Source organism: Theobroma cacao, chromosome 3, assembly GCF_053813885.1.
Source record: "Theobroma cacao isolate CCN51 chromosome 3, ASM5381388v1, whole genome shotgun sequence".
Lineage (NCBI taxonomy): Eukaryota > Viridiplantae > Streptophyta > Magnoliopsida > Malvales > Malvaceae > Theobroma > Theobroma cacao.
In genome coordinates this window covers 15,565,974-15,576,955 of record NC_142641.1, presented here as the reverse complement: position 1 = coordinate 15,576,955, position 10,982 = coordinate 15,565,974, and the positions used below count along the sequence as shown (strand labels likewise).

At 33.4% G+C, this 10,982-nt stretch overlaps 1 non-coding gene across 1 annotated transcript; it reads left to right on the top strand.

The window, feature by feature from the left end:
• The first annotated feature begins 10,098 nt into the window (after positions 1-10,098).
• Positions 10,099-10,205, top strand: LOC148763624 (small nucleolar RNA R71). Its single transcript, XR_016025597.1, has one exon. It is a non-coding gene; the product is annotated as a small nucleolar RNA R71 (small nucleolar RNA).
• The last annotated feature ends 777 nt before the right edge of the window (positions 10,206-10,982 follow it).

The window sequence follows — 10,982 nt, the reverse complement described above, 5'->3', positions numbered from 1 at the left end:
TAAATATTTGTGAAATGAAAAATGAGATTGTGGATGTGAAAAATGTTTCGAAAATGGTTTTCAATCTACTACATATAAATATGTCATTATGCATTAGTTTTCAACAAGGGAGGACAAACACTTTATTATTTGTAGCATTCGATTACTCCAGTCTTTGGACTAGTGTGGGTACAAACATGTTATGTTAACGTAGCCTACACTTGGGCACTTTACATTATGAATGTTATGTTTAAATGCAAATAGCGGCTTAAGAGCCCATATAGACACCAGAGGGTGTTGAGACATGTAAAGGATACAGTGCTCTAAGAATGTGGCACTTAGATGATATGTGAATGTTGCACATATACTAATATGTTGAAAAGTTCCATATATGTGTAATGTTGCGTATGATAGTATGCATGAGTTAAAATGTATACTTATGATGATTATATATGTTTTTGAAATGATGAAAGTTTTATTGTGAGTATTTAATGATGAATGTTAAAGAGGCTTGCTTGGGCCTAACGGGTTATACCCATCTGCGTCCATGCGTTGGTCACGATCCCTTTAGGAAATTGGATGTGACAAACTAACTAATCAACATCTATTAAACTAAATTAAACAAAATGACTAAAATACTTTAAATTCTAAAAATAAAATCTCTAGACTTAGCTACTCTAGCCCCCAAAATATAACAAAATAACACTATATCATAGAGTTATCACACCCCCAAACTTAAGGTTTTGTTAGTCCTCGAGCAAAACATAAACTAAAATGCAATAACATAAATGAAGAAAACAACTTAACTAGAAATAAATTGCACCAACTCAGCAATCATCTTTAATATCCTTATAAGTTAATCCATAATATCAACTCTAAGCAACACATAAATATTATTCAAGTTCATTTACAATTCAAATGTAGGCTCATTGTTAAGTGGATTTCTCAAGGTGTGTGTGTGTGCGCTACCTTTTCACCTAGAACATTATACAATCCAGATAAGTTTAAACAAATGCAAAATTTAAACTAGTATTAAAATTCTATTAGTTTGTTTTTCATCTCTCTCTCTCCACTAATGTAGACTAATACTAAGTTAAGGATCAATAGGACTTTATAGAGCTTATAATCTATGGTTAAGGTCAAGGTAGGATATAGAATAATATGTAGCTTAAATCACCCTAAGCACATAGTGATAACTCTATTATATAGAGTTATTTTGACACATTTTGGGGGCTTAAGTAGTTAGATCTTTGAGATTTTAGGTTCAGATCGTAGCATTTTAGGTATTTTTCTAGTTTAAGTTTAATTACATGTTAAGTAGTTAATTTATGTTATTTTAGTTATATTTTATGTTATTTTATTTTAAATTACTTTAAAATAGCTATTGCTAATTTCTCTTATTGCTTTTGTAGGAAATTTGATGAAAAAGGCTCATTCGATGAAAATCAGAGCAAGTATGGTGATGGCTTTATTTGTATATGTTTTAGTATTTTGACCATATCTCTCTCTACAAAACTCCAAATGAGGTGATTCTTGGACCACTAGAATTATAAGAAGAAGGCTACAACATTTATGCTTACCAATTTGCCTAGTTCTAATCAAATCATGGTCAAAATACTTGTCTAATTTGAAGCACTGTAGTAGTATGCATGGACTCAACATGATGCGGTGTTTGGAGCATATCTTTCAATCCCGAAGTCCAATTGATGTGATTCTTAATCCATTAGAAAGATAAGAGATAGGTATAAAACTTTTATGTTTACCACTATTCCTAGTTCGAATCATATCAGTGTGAAACTCACATTTGAAATTGATAGACCGCCATAGCACTAGGAGAAGAAGGCTGCAGTGTTGATGAAAGGAAGCACACATACAATTTTCTAGAGAGCTTAGTGCCATAGCATTGGAGAAGTAGTACCGAAGCACTGGTCGATTTTCCAAAAATAAAAAAAGTTGATAGGATTTTAAAAATTAGGTTATTTGGAGCCTATTTAAGGGACCTTTTTCAGAGATTTCAAGGGGAAGGCAACAAAATACTATTATGGAGATTTGGAGCCAAGAACAAAGCAAGAAAATAAGAGAATTGGAGGAAGAATTAAGATCACAAAGCTCCAACTATTAGTTTTCTCTCTTTACTTTTGTGTTTTTCTTATTTTCTTTAACTTGGACTAATGGCTAATTTTCTTTGGATGAAGTTTTTATTAGATATTATGAGCTAAATTTATTTTTTTAGGATTGCAATTGAACTCACATGTAATCTAAACTTTTAATCTCTTTTTTCTTATCTTTAATGGGATTTGAATTGTTTATTCCAATTTGTTCTTAATGCTTTTAATTGCCTGATCACCAATTAAATTGATTTAGGAATCTAAATAAACTTGGGAAAGGGAGTTTAGTGTAGACCAAAATTGTGATAGCATATGATCATATTAATTGATTTGCGTATAGGATAGGGATATACCTATAGGCCTTATGTAGCCTGATTAGAGTCTGAACTTAATGAGTCTGCTTTAATTTCAATTCACATAGGGATATAGTGTTTTGGTTAAAATAGATATTTTTATAAGATGAGTCGGGAGACCTTTATAAATAATTGAGGACTCCAGGCTAGCAATTCAACCCATTGAAATAAGTTAAGGAAGAGATGTAAGATTTAGATGAAGTGTGAGGGATATTGTAATCCTAGCCTTGTTTGATTTGATTTTTACCCAATTATCTTGTTGCTTTGATTTTTCTTTTTAGTTTAAATTTTGGTCAATTATGTTTAGTTAATTAAGTTAGTTATTTGATATTGATTGTTTGGATAAGATTAAATTGTTCTAATTTTAGTACTTAGTACAATTTTAGATCAATTCCTTGAGGGATCGATACTCTGATTGCTTATATATTATTTATTTGATACATATACTTGCGTAGTAGAATTTTAACTAACACATAGTCATTATAGGACTTATAAAGAGTTTTATTTTCCTTCACCAAATACATCCATTTTTCATAAAATTTTTCTTTTGTTCAACACTTCTTTATTTTTCTTTCCTTTTTCTTTTCTTTTTTCTCAATATTACACCCATAAACTTATTTCTTTTATTGGATAGTAAAACGAATACAATCATACTTTTGATCTTTTATCACTTTTCATCTTTACTACCTTTTTTTTCACTATCTAGCTCATTACACTTCCTAAATTGACATATGCACTTAGGAATGAGGAATGTAAAAATTGAAAAATTTTTATGTAAAGGTCTAGGTTAGTAATTAAGTGTTTAAACAAAGAAAAGGTTACATTAGGCTTAAAGGGAAATGCTAAGGATAAATATATAGAAAGGTTAACTCGAAAGGTTTAAACGGTCCAAAGATGGCCTAAATCATCTCCTTAACTATCTATAGCCTAGGATTTATCCTCAAGAGAGAATTAAACAAATTCTAGAATTCAAGCCATAATTCAAAATTTTACATTCACTTAAACCTTCTTTAGATATGTACCATGAATCTAAGAAAAAGACATGGTGCTCAAATTGTAGAAATCTCATCTTAACAATGAAGCTTAGCACAAGAATTTACATAATATGCAAACAATATTCACATGTTTCAAAGAATAAAAATAAGAATATAACTAAATTTTCATGATTGGATAGGTAAATTAAAAGAAATTGGCACAATTAAATCTAGCTCAAGTTCTTAAAGCATGCAATAAATTAAATGATAAATAAGTTAACTAACTTAAGAACTAAAACCATAAAGAAAACAAATCTTAAAAACTAAAAATCCCCCCCCTCAAGTTGAAAATAATATTGTCCGTAATGTTACTAAAAGAAAGGAAAAGGAATACTCCCTTGACTTGCTATCAACCTCTACTGATTATCCTCCTTGTTATCTTCATTCTGATATTCCATTGTGAGATCATCTGGCAAAGTGAGAAAACTGGCCATGTCCATGCCAACATGCTCAACATAAGCTCGCATTATTTGCTCAATTGGCTACATACATGCTGCATTAATCCATTTGAAGTTCAAGCTTTTCCATCCTCTGAGACATGAAAAAATGCTGAGGTTGCTGCTGCGGTGGTGGATGGCATGGAGCTAATGAAGAATGTCCTCTAGCAGCCGAATACTCCCGAGCATAAAACCTGTGCATAATGCTTGCATCCAAAGGAACTTTAGGATGCAAAATTTCTTCACTTTTGTCCTAACTCACTCCCACTTTCTTGCATAAGGCTATGATCAAGGATGGATGCCAAAGTCCATCACGTGGCGAGCGAGTAGCTTGAACAATGCTCATCACTTTCAATGTCTGGTGAGTTGTAGAATTGGTTGATACTCTGACTGTCAAAGCGTACCAGACATCCTTGAACAAAAAGTTGCCCATTCTCATGTTCGACGACGTTGGCATAATATTCTCAAACAATAAGTAATACAGCTGCGTCAGGTTGCTCATAAAATTTCTCCCACTACCGCTCAGTGATAAGCCTATGAATAGAACCATAATGGGCGAGATGAAGATCAATGGCTCGCTCTGGAATAGGGACTTTTTGCACAAGGGATTATGTGTGCCTTGTAGTCGTTTTATCATAAACAAATTTACTTTGATCAAATTAGGTCGAACTACTAGTACCTTTAAATGTCTTCTTGGGTGCCATCAAGCATTCAACAAATATGCAGCAATTTATACTCAAGTGTTAACAAAATATGCAACAATTTTCTCAAATTAATCACTATTGCATCAATATTCCCACTCCCACATGAACTATTCAAGTGTAGAATTTTCACACTATTCATAACTTTCTAGCAACCAACCTTTTAAATACATAATGTAAAAGAATTAATAAGAAAGCACACATACTACAATCTCAAATTAATCACAAACCCATTAACCAACCACCATAAGCTTTTCTACATTATCAAATCTACTAAAGAATAAAAAAAATCATCAAAGAACAACCACCTAAATAAACTTAGAGTAGAAAAATCAATTGTTGGAATAGTAGTTAGTGGCTCCAAAGCTTGGATTTAGTGCAAAAGATTGAGAATGAAGGCATGTTTTTGAATGGGTAAGTAGTGGAGTGAGAAAGTCTGGAGGTAGAAAGAGAAGGGAAACCTAGAAAAAGAAAAAAAAGGAAAAATGAAAAAGGGATGGGCGGGTTTAAAAGTGGCAGCCCAAATGGGTGTCATAACGCTCTAGCCTTGAGTCTTATTATTGGGTAGGGCATCATATGGTGCCGCGATGCTAACCTCTTCGATGCCACAACGATGTTTCAATTGTTTTTTTTTGTTTAAGAAAAATAAGCCTTGCACAAAAAAAAAAAGAAAAATAAAACTAAACTCATGAAATTAAACATAAAATGTAAAAGACAACTACAAGTAAAAATAAAAATCAAAATACTTTAAATAAAATAAAAAAATAAACTAAGTTTAGAAACTTGGGTTGCCTCCCAAGTAATGCTCTTTTTATAGTCGTTAGCTAGACTTTCTTTGCAACTCATTTGGGATCAGAAAGATGGATAGAGAATTGTTGACAATCAATGTCACCTCCCCACTAATGCTTTAACCGTTTCCCATTCATCTTGAATGTTTCATTTGTTAACCCATTTATTATTTCCACAACTCCATGTGGAAACACCTTTGATACAATAAAGGGTCCTGACCATCTTGATTTCAACTTGTCTGAAAATAGCTTTAAGTAAACAATAATACATGCTAGCCTAGCTCAGAATGATGCTCAACAATCTTTTGATCTTGCCATCTTTTTGTCTTTTCTTTGTAAATCTAGGCATTTTCGTAAGCTCCAAGCAAAGTTCATCCATCTCATTTAATTGAAGTAAATGCTTCTCGCTAGTTATTTCTAAGTCAAAGTTTAACTTAGGATGGCCAAAAAGGCACTGTGTTCTAACTCAACTGAAAGGTGACACGCTTTTCCAAAAATACCAATCGATATAGGCACATAGCTATTGGAGTTTTATAAGCAATTTTATATGCCCACAATGCATCATCGAGTCTACTAGCCCAATATTTCCTTGATGGAGATACTACTTTTTCTAATATTCTTTTAATTTCTCGGTTTGACACTTTGACTTGGCCATTTGTCTGGGGGTGAAAAACTGTGGCCACCTTTTGTGTTACTGCATACTTTGAAAAATAAAGCTGTAAAATATTTATTACAAAAGTGGCTACCTTCATCACTCACTATAGCCCTTGGTGTTTTGAATCTAGTGAAAATGTTCTTCTTCAGAAATTTTAACATAGCTTTAGCATCATTTGTAGGCAAAGTTGAGGCTTTCACTCACTTCGACACATAATCAACGACCACCAAGATGTAGTGATTGTTGAAAGAAGAAATGAATGGCCTTATGAAATTAATTCCCCATATATCAAAAATCTCCATTTCAAGGATGCTATTGAGCGACATCTCATGTCTTCTTGAAATGTTCCTTACTCTTTGACACCTATGATAATGCAAAACAAAATTATGCGCATCCTTAAAAAGTGTTGGCCAATACAAACCTAACTGAAGAACTTTGGTTGTTATTCTATCTCCTCTAAAGTGGCCCCTATACTCCGAAAAATGACAATGCCTTGATACGTTTTCAACTTTCTCGTTCGGACTGCACCTTTTTAACATTCTATCAGCGAATTGCTTTAACAAAAGTGGTTCATCCCACATATTAAATCTAACATCATGAAGAAATTTCTTCCTTTGATGATAATTTAAATTTAGAGGAAGAAGCTTACTTAGAATATAATTGACATTGTCAGGATACCATGGTAAATTTTATTGACTAGCATAGAGTAATTCTTCATCACAAAAGGTTTCGTTGATCAAAATTATGTCCTCATCTTGGTTGTCATTCTCTAACCTCGATAAATGGTATGCTACTTGATTCTTTAAACCTTTTTCGTCTTTGATTTCCAAATCAAATTCTTGTAGCAACAAAATCCACCTTACCAATTTTGGCTTGGCATCTTTCTTAGTAATCAAATATTTAATTGTAGAGTGGTCAGTATAAACAATAACTTTTGTGCCAACCAAGTATGAACCAAACTTGTCAAATCCGTACACAACAGCTAATAATTCTTTTTCAATTATAGTGTAATGCATCTGAGTTTTAGTTAAGGTTTTGCCAACATAATATATAGAATGAAAAACTTTATCTTTTCTCTGTGTTAATACTGCACCTACAACATAGTCACTAACATCACACATAATCTCAAATGGGAGTGACCAATTAGGAACTACAATAATGGGTGTAGATGTTAATTTTTTCTTCAATTCTCTAAATGCAGCATGACATACATCATTAAATTTAAATGGGTCATCTTTTTCTAAGAGATTACACAAAGGTTTAGCAATTTTACAGAAATCTTTAATGAATTGCTAACAAAAACCAACATGTCCAAGGAAACTTTTAATACCTTTTATCGAGGTTAGTGGTAAAAGCTTCTTAATTGTTTCTATCTTTGCTTTGTCCACCTCCAATCCTTTGCTTGAAACCTTGTGACCAAAAATGATGCCTTCTTATACCATAAAATGGCACTTATCCCAATTTAACTCCAAGTTTGTCTCTTCACATCTTTTCAAAACCCTATCAAGATTCGACAAACATTTATCAAAATTACTTCCAAAAGTAGAAAAGTCATTTATAAAAACCTTTAGTGTTTTCTCCACCATATTTGAAAAAATAGCCATCATGCATCGTTGAAATGTGGTTGGAGCATTGCAAAGTCCAATGGCATCGTCCTAAAGGAGAAAATGCCATAGGGACAAGTAAAAGTTATCTTCTCCAAATCTTCTAGAGCTATTGCAATCTAATTATATCTTGAATACCAATTCAAGAAAGAATAGTATTCCTTTCCAACTAGCCTATCCAAAATCTGATCAATAAATAGTAAAGGAAAATGATCTTTCCTTGTGGCTTTGTTGAGCTTTCGGTAGCCCATGCAAACTCTCCACCCAGTTACTGTCCTTGTGGGAATGAGCTCATTGTTTTCATTTGCAACTATAGTCATTCCACATTTTTTTGGTGTGCATTACACCGAACTTATTCACACGTTATTTGAAATAGGATAAATGAAGCTAGCATCGAGCCACTTGATGATCTCCTTCTTCACCACTTTGTTCATGATTGGATTCAATCTTCTCTAATGCTCGATAGTGGCTTTGTGATCATCTTCTAACAAAATTTTGTGTATGCATATTGAATGACTTATCCTTTTTATGTCTACAATTGTCCACCCCAATGCCTTCTTGTGCTCTCTCAGAACACTTAACAACTTATCTTCCTATTTATTAGTAAAACCAGATGAAATAATAATAGGAAGAGTAGACGAGTCACCAAGATATGCATACTTCAGATGATTTAGCAATTATTTGAGTTCCAACTTAGGAAGTTCTTTAATACTTCACTAGTAAGGATGAAAAGGAAGACAAATCCAAATTGTGTTCTCAAGACACGGGATGGAGCTTTCAACACATTCACACATTCTATGACAGCCTCATTACTTGTCTCAGACTCAATAATAAATGACACCTTAAATGGGTTAGTAGGATGGATTTCCTTTAAAACTTCACTTGTGACCCTATCCACCACACTAACTGCAAAACACTCATCATGATAGTTAGTAAACTTTAAAGCTCTAAAAATGTTAAAATGTTACCTCTTGATCTTGCACTCACAAGGTAAGTTCTCCTTTCTCCATATCGATAACTGCTCTAGCAATGCGTAAAAAAGGTCTCCTAAGGATAATAAGAACCTTTTTGTCTTCCTCCATATCTAGTACTATGAAATCTACCAGGAAGATGAATTTATCCACATTTACAATGACATCTTCCACTATACCTCTTGAGTATGTGAGGATTCTATATGCCAATTGTAGAGTGACGATAGTGGGCTTAATCTCCCCTAAACCCAACTTGTTGTAGATAGACAAAGGTATCAAATTAATAATTGCCCTCAAATCACTCAAAGCCTTGGCAAAAAATAATGCATCAATTATGCAAGGAATAGTAAAGCTGTCAAGGTTCTTAAGCTTTGGAGGAAGCTTGTTCTATATGATTACACTACATTCCTCATGAGTGCCACTATCTCAAATTCACCCAATCGCCTCTTCGTGGACAAGATATCCTTAAGAAATTTCACAGATGAAGGCATTTACTCTAAAGCCTCAACAAAAGGAATGTTGATGTGAAGATTTTTAAACAGGTCCATAAATTTATGAAACTAGCTCTTTTTTTGTTGCTTTTTGAAGTGTTGAGGAAAAGGTGGTGGTGGTGGGAGAGTTTCCTCAGTCTCTTTTTCTTGACATTGCTTGCTAGAATTTACAGTATGTTCTCACTCTCAACTATCTTACCTTTCTATTCAGTTTGCTTTGGGCTATTTTCAACTTCCTTACCACTGCTCAAGGTAATGGCATACATTTTCCTTACCTTCCCTCTTTAGATTTGCCTCTATATCACTAGTAAGGTCTTTAGAGCTCTATTGTTTAATGAGTTGGCTAGTTGACCAACTTGGGTCCTAAGGTTCTTTATTGAAGCCGCCTAACTATGTATAAAGGAATCGGTATTGGCCATGTACTACATTAACAATTCTCCATAGATGGTTTCTTTTCTAGAATAGAAGCTCTTGTCTATTGTTGGAATCTAGGAGGCATGTTCGGCCTTGAAGCTAAAGATGATCCCTGATTGTTACCCTAAAAGAAGGTTGGATGGTTCTTCCACCATAGGTTATAAGTATTGGAGTAAGGGTTGTTTTGTTGTCTATTCCCCACAAATTGAACTGTCTTGGTACTACTTGGACATTAATTACTAGTATGCCCATCACCACAATACTCACAAATTACAAAAAGACTTTGAATTGAGTTAACACCAAAAAAATAAAGTTTCTTAGTTAGAACTACTACTTGTGCTGACAATGTCATAATGGCATCCATGTCATGAACTCCAGCTACTCTTTTATGCATTGATTACTCTGTTGGACACTGGTATTTGTTCGATGCCATCTCTTCCAATGGGCCGTATACCTCATCAATTAACTTTGCCATTAGAGCTCCTATCGCGACAACATCAGTGGTGGTTTGAACATGACCACTCAATCCATTGTAAAATGTTTGTACTTGAAGCCATTTTGGAAGACCATGATGAGGGCAACACCTAAGTAGATCTTTCTATCTTTCCTAAGCCTCGTACAACAATTTAAAATCTAGTTGTATGAATGATGTGATATCATTCCTCATTTTTACTATCTTAGTTGGAGGAATGAACTTAGCAAAAATATTCTGAGCAAGGTCATCCCATGTTGTGATGGATTTAGTAGGGAGCGCATTCAGTCACATTTTAGCTTTGTCCCTCAATGAAAAAGGGAAAAGTCTCAAATAGATTGCATCATCTATGATGCCAATGTGTTTAAAGGTGTCTCATATATCTAAGAAGTTCGAAATGTGGGCATTGAGATCATCATTTGAAAAACCCCCAAACTCGACTGAAGTTTAGATCATGGTGATGATGGTTGGCTTAATTTCAAAATTGTTAGCTTGAATAGCTGGCTTTTTAATGCTTAGTGGAATCTCTTCTACTAAAGGAACGACATAATCTCTTAAGCAATGATTCTTTTCCACTACTTGCTCTTGGATTTGTTGCTCACCTTGTTGATCAGCCGTTGTATCAATTTGAGCATAAACTTGCTAAATTTCTTGTCGAAATCTTAAAAATGTTCTATCTATATTTGGATCACAAGATACAATCTCCAAGCTTTTTGCTTTTCTCATACAATGACAGATTAAACCTAAAAAACAAAGGAAAACTCAAATTAAGACTAATGTATTAAATTTTAACGTTAGCAAAATAAATAGGAAAACAAATCCTCGAAATGGTGCCAAAATTTTTTTGTTGATTTAGTATATGCAAGTATACGTATCAAACAAGTAACATATGCAGTAAGTCTAGAATCATATCCCACAAGGATTTGCTCCTAATTGTTCACTAAGTACTAAAATTATGATAAATAAATCTTATTC